The 12,180-nt window shown below is 37.9% G+C and overlaps 1 protein-coding gene across 2 annotated transcripts in view; it reads left to right on the top strand.

Annotated features, from left to right (window-relative positions):
- Window positions 1-12,180, top strand: part of LOC143667035 (olfactory receptor 13C9-like) — a 713,098-nt gene that overhangs the window by 159,296 nt on the left and 541,622 nt on the right. The window lies entirely within an intron of this gene.

Genomic DNA, 12,180 nt, shown 5'->3' with positions numbered 1-12,180 from the left:
CAGCTGCAATTGGAGTTACCACCTGGTTGAGTTTACAATAATCCACTGTCATTCTCCAAGACCCATCTGTTTTCTGCACAGGCCAAATAGGAGAGTTGAATGGGGATGTGGTGGGAATCACCACCCCTGCATCTTTCAAGTCCTTAAGAGTGACAGTAATCTCTGCAATCCCTCCAGGAATACGGTATTGCTTCTGATTTACTATTTTGCTTGATAGGGGCAGTTCTAGTGGCTTCCACTTGACCTTTCCCACCATAATAGCCCTCACTGCACAAGTTAGAGAACCAACGTGGGGATTCTGCCAGTTGCTCAGTATGTCTATGCCAATTATACATTCCAGAACTGGGGAAATAACTACAGGATGGGTCCGGGGGCCCACTGGACCCACTGTGAGATGGACCTGAGCTAAAACTCCATTGATCACCTGGCCTCCATAAGCCCCCACTCTGACTGGTGGTCCAGAGTGACGTTTTGGGTCCCCTGGAATTAATGTCACTTCTAAACCAGTGTCTAATAATCCCCGAAATATCTGATCATTTCCTTTTCCCCAATGCACAGTTACCCTGGTAAAAGGCCGTCGGTCTCCTTGGGGAAGACTTAGAGGAAGATTAACAGTATAAATTTGCGGCAGTGTAACAGGTTTCTCCCCCATAGGGACCTGGCCTCCCCTTCATTCACGGGGCTCAGGGTCTGTAAACTGTTTCCAGTCTGGAAACTGATTAAGGGGCCGTGACTCTGTGTTTTTGTAATTCAGGTTAGACTTCTGTTGCCTTGACCTAGAACTCTTTTGTTTATATAGCTCCAACAAGAATTTAGTAGACTGCCCTTCTATTGTATTTCTAGGCACCCCATGATTTGCTAGCCAATGCCACAAATCTCTGTGTGTCATATAATTTTGATGCCTCCTTTGAGTTTGTTGTCTATTATAATAGCCGCACCTACCCTGTCTTTGGTGATTAAGTGCTGCCACCTGGCTTCTGCCAACTCGGGATCCTGTCATTCCCATTGTGTTTAAGGATTCCAGCTCAGTGACAGCAGTTCCTACAGTAATATCTGACCTACAGAGAAGTGCAACCACAGAGCTCTTGAGGGATGATGGTGCTAATGTCACAAATTTATTTCTCACTGTTCTGGTAAAAGGTGCATCCTCTGGACATTCCTGGGGTGTAAGAGCAGGCTTTGCATGATAAATCCACTCTAACATTCCAATCTCTCTAAGCCTCTGGATCCCCTCATCTACATTATACCAGAGAAGTTCTGGCATTTCAACCTCAGGTAATGTTGGCCACCTTTTGATCCATGTTTCAACCAACCACTCAAACAAGCTGTTAACACCTTTTCTAACCACTCGAGCTATAACATTGAATGCAGAATCTCTGCTTAGTGGGCCCATATCAATAAATTCAGCCTGATCCAGCCTTATATTCCTCCCACCATTATCCCACACTCTTAAAATCCATTGCCACACATATTCCCCTGATTTCTGTCTATATAAATTGGAAAACCCACACAGTTCTTTTGGAGTATAACGTACCTCCTCATGTGTGATACTTTGTACCTCACCTTTAGGGGCCTGTTGGGACTTTAGTCTAGTTATAGGTCTAGAAGAAATGAGGGGGAGTGGGGGTGGGTCATGAAAAGAATTAGAAATATCTTCCAAGCCATTTGCTTCAGGGCCTTCACTTGCAGTTTCATCTGGTGAAACAGGATTAATAACTCTAGGGCTAATCCCTTCAGGAGGAGGTTGGGTGGCCAATTCCTCAAGGCAGGCTGGAGGTGGGGCGGCTATGTCCTCAGGGCAGACTATTACAGGGTTATCTAGAGAAGGCTCAGCATGGCCTAGGGTTTCAACCTCACCCCCAACATCATTAGCAATCCATATGTCACCATCCCATTTTTCAGGGTCCCACTCCTTTCCAATCAATGCCCTCACTTTAACGGCAGACACCATGCAAGACTGAGATTTCAGTTTACGTTGTAAAGTTGCTACTCTAACAATAAGATTCTGAGTCTAATTTTCAGAGATCTCAAGTCTATGGCTACAGGAAATAAGATTTTCCTTCAGGATACTCATAGAAACGTCTACATCTTTCAGACGGCGCTTAAGCTTCTCGTTTGAAGCCTTAAGCCCATCCCTTTCACCCTTTAATGTAGACAGTGTATCTAACAACAACCAACCAACATCTCTATAACTCTTATTTCTATGAAACTCTGTAAAGGTGTCAAAAACATTATCCCCCAGTCTGGCTTCGTACAAGCGAAGCATTAGGAGAATCGAGTGATGATATTTTGACTATCTCCTTTGCCAACTCACTCCATGGATTGGGAGTGTCATCTGATTACAGGAAGCAGAGTCCTTAGTGTCTCTGAGTCCAGTCAGAGTAGAAAACCATTCATAAAAACCCATTTTTAAGATTCTGTTTCTTAAGAACCACTCCCGGTACCAAGATGTATTAGTTAGGGTTCTCTAGATAAACAGAGTCAACAGGGAACACTTGCAAATATAAAATTTATAAAAGTGTCTCACGTGACCATAGGAACACAGAGTCCAAAATCCACAGGGCCAGGGCAGGCTGCGAAGCCAATGACTCCGATGGATGGCCTGGATGAACTCCACAGGAAAGGCTCACCAGCCAAAGCAGGAATGGAACCTATCTCCTCTGAGTCCTCCTTAAAAGTCTTCCCATGATTAGATTTAGCATCACTAATTGCAGAAGATACTCCCCTTTGGCTGATTACAAATGGAATCAGCTGTGGATGTAGCTGACATGATCATGACCTAATCCTATGAAATGTCCTCATTGCAACAGACAGGCCAGCGCTTGCCCAATCAGATAAACAGGTACCGCAACTTGGCCAAGTTGACACCTGTCCCTAACCATGACACATGGGTTACAATTTCACAATTTTAGGTTTTTACTTCTAGCTGCTCTAAAATACTGGAGACTAAAAGAGATATCAATTTAATGATTCAGCATTCATATTCATATGTTAAGTCCTATCTTCTTTGCATAATTCCACCATCACCTTTTATCTTTCCATACCTCTCTTTAGGGTTGTTTGGGCTATGGCAATTCTAAATTTTTGATATTGGAACAGTCTGTCAATAATATAGGGTAGGGATATAGGTTTCAGGACTTATCTGAACCAGGGACCCATCTGGAGGTTGTGGTTTCTGGAAAGTTACTCTAGTGCCTGGAATCCTTGTGGAATCTTATATAGTACCCTAGTTGTTCTTTAGGATTGGCTGGAATGGTCCTGGATGGTGGTTGGCAGGTTATGATAGGTAGCAAGATCTACCCTAAGCTTGCATAAGAGCAACCTCCAGAGTAGCCTCTTGACTCTATTTGAACTCTCTCTGACACTGATACTTTATTAATGACACTTCTTTTCTCCCTTTTGGCCAGGATGGCATTGCTGATCCCACAGTTCAGGTCTGGATTCATTCCTGGGAGTCATCTTCCATGTCAGCAAGGAGACTTTCAGCCCTGGATGTCATGTCCCACGTAGGGGGGGCAATGATTTCACTTGCAGAGTTGGGCTTAGAGAGGCTGAGGCCACATCTGAGCAACAAAAGAGGTCCTCCAGAAGTAACTCTTAGGCATGCCTATAGGTAGTCTAAGCTTCTCCGCTACCTATATAAGCTTCATAAGAATAAGCCCTATGATTGAGGGCATGTCCTATTGATTTGGGTATCACTAAAGTTTGACACAATATCAGGATATTCCCTGATGGTAAGGTTTAATAGTTCCATAGTCTTTCTCCCATCCCTCGGGGGATTTTGCCAATACTTTTTGATTATCTGCTTAATGTAATCTAGGATGCTTCCAGGCCTTACAATAATCTATACAGGATTAAATGACCTCTTTCTTATTCTCTGCTTCCTGTGTTTCAATTGTTCAAATGAGCTATTCTGATAGGTTGAATTAGATTATGCACTATAGAAAATTTCAATTCCAGATCAAATAAACCTTTTTTTCCATGGTCTCAAAGAGTATGTGGTTCTAATATATAGACACTGTCTTCCTTACCCTTGTGTTCTGAATTACTTTAACCCCAACCTGTTCAGCTCATTCTTATCTCTAAATATCAGGTTATATATATACAACAGCCTCTCAAAATCCAGAAATAATAATCACCACTGTGAACATAATCTGTCTACTCTAAAAGCTTACAATCTAGGCCCCTGTTTTCTTATAAGCATTTTCTAAAGGTGACCATACAATTCTTGTTCTTTTGTTTCTGGCTTATTTTGTCTCACCAAATGTTCCACATGTTCATTCACATCGTTCATGCATCACGACTTTGTTCCTTTCAGTAGCAGCACAAAAAAACCTTAGTTCATAAGTATACACCATTGTTCACCAATCTACTTCTCCATCACTGCATCTTTCAGGCACCTGCATTCATCAGGCATCAAGTAGAAGGCCTAAAGTCCACAGTCCATCAATATTCTCAATTTTAGATAATTTTATTGTTCCCAGGAGAAAGAAAACCAATAAACACACCCACACCAAATAGGAAATCTGAACCTCCTCTTAACTTTTGTTCCTCCCTCCATTATTTACCTCCTCTGTTGCTGTGGTAGTGCTGATGGTTTCCTTTTGAACATCGCTCATAGCATGCAATAGCAGTTTTCCCCTGTGCCCTAAACCTAAACACTCTTTATACAATAATCATATCTTTGAAGTAATTCTTGCCAGAACTAATTCATATTTCTAGTGTTAATCAGTGGGACACGTAGGACTGACTATACAACCCCTTTCAATCTTGTTCATCTTCAATATGGTAATATTACTTATAGACCCACTAGAGAACCACCTTCATTCTTTTATATTCTCTTAGATTGAAGTTCAACCTCATTAGCTAACAGTTCATGAATCTCTAGCTTCTGTGTATCTCTAAGTCCCATACAGTCTGTATTATAAGCCTCTGATCATACTTTTATGCTGGTCATAAAAGTGGAATCATATAGTATCTATCCTTTTGTGTCTGGCTAACTTAGTTGCATTATGTTCTCAAGGCTCATCCATCTCGTCATGTGCTTCAGGCTGTCATTTTGTCTTACTGTTGCATAATATTCTATTGCATGTATATACCACATTTTGTTCATCCACTCATCTGTTGATGGCATTTGGTTTGCTTCCATCTTTGGTGATTGTGAATAATGCTGCTATGAACATCGGTGTGCAAATGTTTACTTGTGTCGTTGCTTTCAGCTCTTCTGGGTATATACCAAGTAGTGTTATTGCTGGGTCATAGGGCAGCTTGATATTTAGTTTCCTAAGGAACTGCCAAACAGTCTTCCATAGTGGCTGCACCATTATACATTCCCACCAGCAGTGCATAAGTGTCCCAGTTTCTCCACATCCTCTCCAACATTTATAGTTTCCTGTTTGTTTAATAGTAGCCATCCTTATAGGTGTGAGGTGGTATCTCATTATAGTCTTGATCTGCATTTTCCTTACAGCCAATGAAAATGAGCATCCCTTCATGTGTTTTTGAGCCATCTGTATTTGCTCTTCAGAAAAATGCCCATACATATCTTTAGCCCATTTTACAATTGGGTTGTTTGTTCTTTTGTTTTTGAGTTGTATGATTTCTTTGTATATACAAAAAATCAAACCTTTGTCTGATATGTGATTTCCAAACAGTTTCTCCCAATGAGTTAGCTGCCTATTCACCTTTTTGACAAAGTCTTTTGAGGCGCAGAAGAATTTGCTTTTCAGGAGTTCCCATTTATCTATTTTTCCTTTGTTGCTTGTGCTTTGGGTGTAAAGTTTAGGAAGTACCTCCTATTACTAGGTCTTGAAGATGTTTCCCTACATTTTCTTCTAGAAACTTTATGGTGCTAGTTCTTATATTTAGGTGTTTGATCCACTTTGAGTTAATTTTTATGTAGGGTGTAAGATAGGGGTCCTCTTTCATTTTCTTGGCTATTGATATCCAGTTCTTCCATGCCCAATTACTGAAAAGACTATTTCATCCCAGTTCAGAGGATTTGGGGGCTTTGTCAAAAATCAGTTGACCATAGATTTGGTGGTCTATTTCTTCACTCTCAATTCGATTCAATTGGTCGATGTTTCTATCTTTGTGCCAGCACCATGCTGTTTTGACCACTTGGCTTTATAATAGGTTTTAAAGTCAGGAAGTGTTAATCCTCCTACTTTGTTCTTCTTTTTTAGGATATTTTATCTGTTTGGGGTTGCTTTCCCTTCCAGATGAATTTGGTAATTAGCTTTTCCAAATCTTCAGAGTAGGTTGTTGGAATTTTGATGGGTACTGTGTTGAATCTGTAGCTCAGTTTGGGGAGAATTGACATCCTAACTATATTTAGCCTTCCTATCCATGAGCCAAGAATGTCTTTCCACCTATTTAGATCTCCTTTGATTTCTTTTAGCAGTGTTATGTAGTTTTCTATGTACAAGTCCTTTACGTCCCTAGTTAAGTTCATTCCTATGTACTTGATTCTTCTAGTTGCTATTTTGAATGGAATTTTTTCCTTAGCTGACTCCTCAGCTAGGTCATTGCTTGTGTATAGAAATGTTACTGATTTTTGCAGATTAATTTTATATCCCGCCACTCTGCTGAATTTTTTAGTAGTTCAAGTAACTTTGCTGTAGATTTCTCAGGATCTTCCAGGTATAGTATCACATCATCTGTAAATAATGAGAGTTCTATTTCTTCCTTCCTAATTTGGATGCCTTTTATTTCTATGTCTTGCCTGATTGCTCTAGTTAGAACTTCTAGCACAATGTTGAATAATAGTGGTGACAGCAGTCATCCTTGTCTTGTACCTGATCTTAGGGGGAAAGCTTTCAATCTCTCTCCATTGAGTACGATACTGGCTATCAATTTTTCATATATTCCCTTTATTATATTGAGGTAGTTACCTTTGATTCCTATCTTTTGGAGTGTTTTATCAGAAAAGGATGCTGAATTTTGTCGAATGCTTTTTCAGCATCAATCAAGATGATCATGTGATTTTCCCTTTCGATTTGTTAATGTGCTGTATTACATTAATTGATCTTCTTGTGTTGAATCATCCTTGCATCCCTGGTATAAACCCCACTTAGTCCTGGTGTATAATTCTTAAAATGTGCTGTTGGATTCAATTTGCTAATATTTTATTGAGAACTTTTGTATCTAATTTCATAAGGGGGATTGGTCTATGGTTTTCCTTTCTTATAGCATCTTTACCTGGTTTTGTTATTAAAATGATATTAGCTTCATAAAATGAGTTAACTAGACTTCTTTTTTCCTCAATTTTTTGGAAAAGTTTGAGCAGAATTGTTGTTAGTTCTTTATGGAATGTTTGATTAAATTCCCATCTGGCCCCATCCTTTTATTCTTTTAAAAATATTTTTATTAAGCTATCTTCACACACCATACAGTCCATCCAAAGCATAAAATCAATGGCTCACAATATCATCACATAGTTGTGTATTCATCACCATGGTCATTTTTAGAACATCTGCATTAATCCAGAAAATAAAACGAATAAGAATAATGGAAAAAATACAATACATTGCATATCCCTTTCCCTTCTGTTTCTTGGATATACTGACCACTAGTATTGCAACCTATCCAATTTTTTACCTCTTATCCCCCCTTATTATTTATTTATTTTGTATCCCTATTTTTTATTCACCTGTCCATACCTGGATAAAAGGAGCATCAGCCACAAGGTTTTTACAATCGCATTGCTGCATTGTAAAAGCTTTATAGTTATACAATTGTCTTCAAGAATCATAGCTACTGGAATACAGTTCAACAGTTTTAGGTACTTTCCTCTAGCCACTACAATACACCATAAACTAAAAAGGGATATCTATATGAAGCATAAGAATAACCTTATTAAGATTATTAATAAGGTTAGCCTAATTAACCTAAGATAACCTCTCGACTCTGTTTGAAATTTCTCAGTCACTGAAACTTTATTTTGTCTCATTCATTTCTTCCCCCTTTTGGTGAAGAAGGCTTTCTCAATCCATGATGTTGGGTCCAGGCTCAACATAGGATTTATGTCCCATGTTGCCAGGCAGATTTATACCTGGGAGTCATGTCCCACCCCCAGGGTGAAGAGCAGTGAGTTCACCTGCAGTGTTGGCTTAGAGAGAGAGGCCATGTCTGAGCTCAAAAAAGGTCTCTCAGTCTCAGTTTGAATCTTAGGCATAATTATATGAAGACTTTGCTTCTCCTTTGCAGGAATAAGTTTCAAACAGGTGATCCCCAAGATCGAGTGCTCAGCTTACTGAATTTGTTGTCCCCACTGCTTGCAAGAATATCAGGAACTCCCCAGATGGGGAAGTTTTCCTTCTTTCTCCCCAGTTTCCCAAAGGGACTTGGCAAATACCTTTTAATTCTCAGCCCAAATTACACTAGGATGTATCTGGGCATCACACTAACCTGAACAAACTACCAAGATCTCACTCACTATTCAAGAGTCCATGTAATTACAGTGTATACAAAAATTAACCATACAAGTAAAATTAGATAATGCACTACAAAAAATTTTTTTTTTAATTTGTACCAAATAAACATCTTTTCCTTTGGTCTCACACAGAAGCTTAAGTTTTAAAATATATACCATATCATCCTTGTATTCTGATATACCTTAGTCTTATCCAGATCAGCTTCATTCCTATCCCATCAAAGTCTGATCACTTTTTCAACTTTTTAAAAAATAATGCAGTCTTAAACAATCAGTATGTCAAAGAAGAAATTTTTAGTGAAACTGGTAGTTATCCGGAAATGAAAGAAAATGAGATACAACACATCAGAACTTATAGGATGCAGCAAAGGCAATGCTAAGAGGGAAATTTATTGCACCAAATGCTTATATTTAAAAAGAGACAAGAGCAAAAATTGAGGACTTAACTGCTCACCTGGAGGAAATAGAGAAAGAATAGCAAACTAACCCCAAAACAATAGAAGAAAAATAACAAAGATTAAAGCAAAAATAATGAATTTGAGAACAAGAAAAATCAATAAAACTAAAAGTTGGTTCTCTGAGAAAATCAATAAAATTGGTGGACTCCTAGCTAGGCCCACAAAGAAAAAAAGATAGAGGGCCAAATAAAATGAGAAACGAGAAGGGGGTCATTACCATGGACCCCGAAGAAATAAAAGAAATCATAAGGGATACTATAAACTAAATGCTATAAAACTAGACAACTTAGAAGAAATGGTCAGATTTCTAGAAATACACCGACAATGTACACTAACTCAAGAAGAAGTAGAAGATCTCAACAAACCAATCACAAGTAAAGAGATTCAATCAGTTCTTCAAAAATCTTCCTACAAAAAAAACCCAAAGCAAGATGGCTTCACAGGGAAATTTATGAAACATTCCAGAAGAAGTAAGAGCAATTCTGGTTAAACTCTTCCAAAAAATTGAGGAGGAACACTACCTAACTCATTTTATGAAACTAACATCGTTCTAATACCCAAACTGGGTAAAGATGCTACAAAAAAAAGGAAATCTACAGGCCAATTTCCCTAATGATTATAGATGCAAAATTTCTCAGCAAAATACTAGCAAATTGAGTCCAATTACACATTAAAAGAATTATACACCATGACCAAGTGGGGTTTATACCAGGGACGCAAGAGTGGTTCAACACAAGAAAATAAATTAATGTCATACAGCATATTACCAAATTGAAGGGGAAAATCACATGATCATTTCAATTGATGCTGAAAAGCATTAGACAAAATTCAGCATCCTTTTCTGATAAAAACATTTCAAAAGGTAGGAATCAAAGGAAATGTCTTCAATATGATAAAGGGCATATATGAAAAACCCATAAGTAGCATCATACTCAGTGGTGAGAGACTGAAAGCCTTCCCCCTAAGATCTGAGACAAGGAATGAGACAAGACGCCCTCTGTCACCACTATTATTAAACATAGTACTAGAAGTTCTAGCTAGAGCAATCTGGCAGAATAAAGAAATAAAAAAAGATATCAAATCAGAAAGGAAGAAATTAAAATTTCATTATTTGCAGATGACAGGATACTATACTTGGAAAATCTCAAGAAATCTATGACAAAACTCCTTGCGCTAATAAATAAATTCAACAAAGTAACAAGATACAAGATTAATGTGCAAAAATCATTAATGTTTCTACATACAAACAATTGCATAATTGAGGAGATAATTAAGGAAAAGGTCCATTCAAAATAGCAACTAAAAGAATCAAGTATCTACGAATAATTTAACAAAAGATGTAAAGGAAACATACACAGAGAGCTACAAAACCCTGCTAAAAAATCAAAGATTTAAATAAGTGGAAAGGCATCCCTGCTCACATACAGGAAGGTTGAATGTCATCAAGATGTCAATTCTACCCAAATTGATCTACAGATTCAATGCAATACTAATCAAAATTCCAACAACCTATTTTGAAGACTTGGCAAAGCTAGTTATTAAGTTCATTTGGAAAGGAAAGAGACCTCAGATAGCTAAAAAAAATCCTAAAAAATAAATAAATAAAAAGAACTAAGTGAGAGGCTTAACATTTCATGATTTTAAAGCTTATTACAAAACCACAGTGGTCAAACCAGCATGGTCCTGGCACAAAGACAGAAGTATTGACCAATGGAATTGAATAAAGAGTGTGGAGATAAACCACCAAATCTATGGTCAATTGATCTTTAATAAGGTCCCCAAATCCACTGACCTGGGAAAGAATAATCTTTTCAATAAATGGGCATCAGAGAACTAGATATCAATAGCCAAAAAAATAGAAGAGGACCCCCTATCTTACACCCTATACAAAAATTAAAGGGAAAAAAATAAGGTGATCAAAGGCCTAAATATAAGAACCAGTATCATAAAACTCCTAGAAGAAAATATAGGGAAACATCTTCGAGACCTAGTAATAGCTTCTTAACTTTACACCCAAAACACAAACACAAAGGAAAAAAATACATAAATGGGAACTTCTTAAAATCAAGTGATTTTGAACCAACAAGTTAAGAGGCAGCCAACTCAATGGAAGAAAATATTTGGAAATCACATATTGTATAAATGTTTGATATCCTCTATACATAAGGAAATCATACAACTCAACAACAAAAGAACAACCCAATTACCAAATAAGCTAAAGATATGAATAGACATTTTTCCAAAGAGCAAATACAAATGGCTAAAAAACACATGAAGGGATGCTCATTTTCATTAGCTATAAGAGAAATGCAGATCAAAACTACACCTATAAGAATGGCTGCCATTAAACAAACAGGAAACTACAAATGCTGGAGAGGATGTGGAAAAATTTGGATACTTATGCACGGCGGGTTGGAAGGTATTATGTTACAGCCACTATAAAGGCAGTTTGGCAGTTCCTTAGGAAGCTAAATATCAAGTTGCCTATGATCTGACAATACCATTACTTGGTATATACCCAGAAGACCTGAAAGCAGTGTCATAAACAAACATTTGCATCCTAATGTTCATAGTATCATTATTCACAATTGCCAAAAGATGGAAACAGGGCGGGCCGCGGTGGCTCAGCGGGCAAAGTGCTTGCCTGCTATGCCGGAGGACCTCGGTTCGATTCCCGGCCCCACCCCATGTAACAAAAACGGAGAAACAGAATACAATAAAACAAGAAAATGTTTAAAAATGTTTCCCTTTCCTCCTTCCTTCCTTCCTTCTCTCTGTCTTTCCTTTAAAAAAAAAAAAAAAAAAAAAAAGATGGAAACAATCCAAGTGCTCATCAACAGATGACTGGATGATCAAAATGTGGCACATACATATGATGGAATATTATGCAGCAATAAGATTAAATGAGGTCCTGAAGCATGTGACAACATGGATGAACCTTGAGTATATAAGGAAATAAGCCAAACATGAAAGGATAGATACTGTATAATTTTGCTACTGTGACCTTGACAAAGGTAAATTCAGAGGCTTATAATATAGAATATAAGGGATTAGAGATACACAGAAGCTAGAGATAGGTGAATGGTTTGCTAATGAGGTTGAACTTAAATATAATGGAGTGGATAGAAGTGAAGGCAGTTGATTAGTAAGTCTATATGCTGCATTGCCCTATTGAAGGTGAGCATAATTGAAAGGGGTTGTAGAGAGCTATGTATGTCACTGATTAACACTACACATATAAAAAGTTCTTGCATGAACAACTTCAATGGTCTGAATTTTGTACAAAGA

The sequence above is a fragment of the Tamandua tetradactyla genome, chromosome 2 (genome assembly GCF_023851605.1).
Source record: "Tamandua tetradactyla isolate mTamTet1 chromosome 2, mTamTet1.pri, whole genome shotgun sequence".
In the NCBI taxonomy this organism is placed as follows: Eukaryota; Metazoa; Chordata; class Mammalia; order Pilosa; family Myrmecophagidae; genus Tamandua; species Tamandua tetradactyla.
The sequence above is the reverse complement of the archived record's forward strand: the minus strand, read 5'-3'. Positions and strand labels throughout refer to the sequence as shown.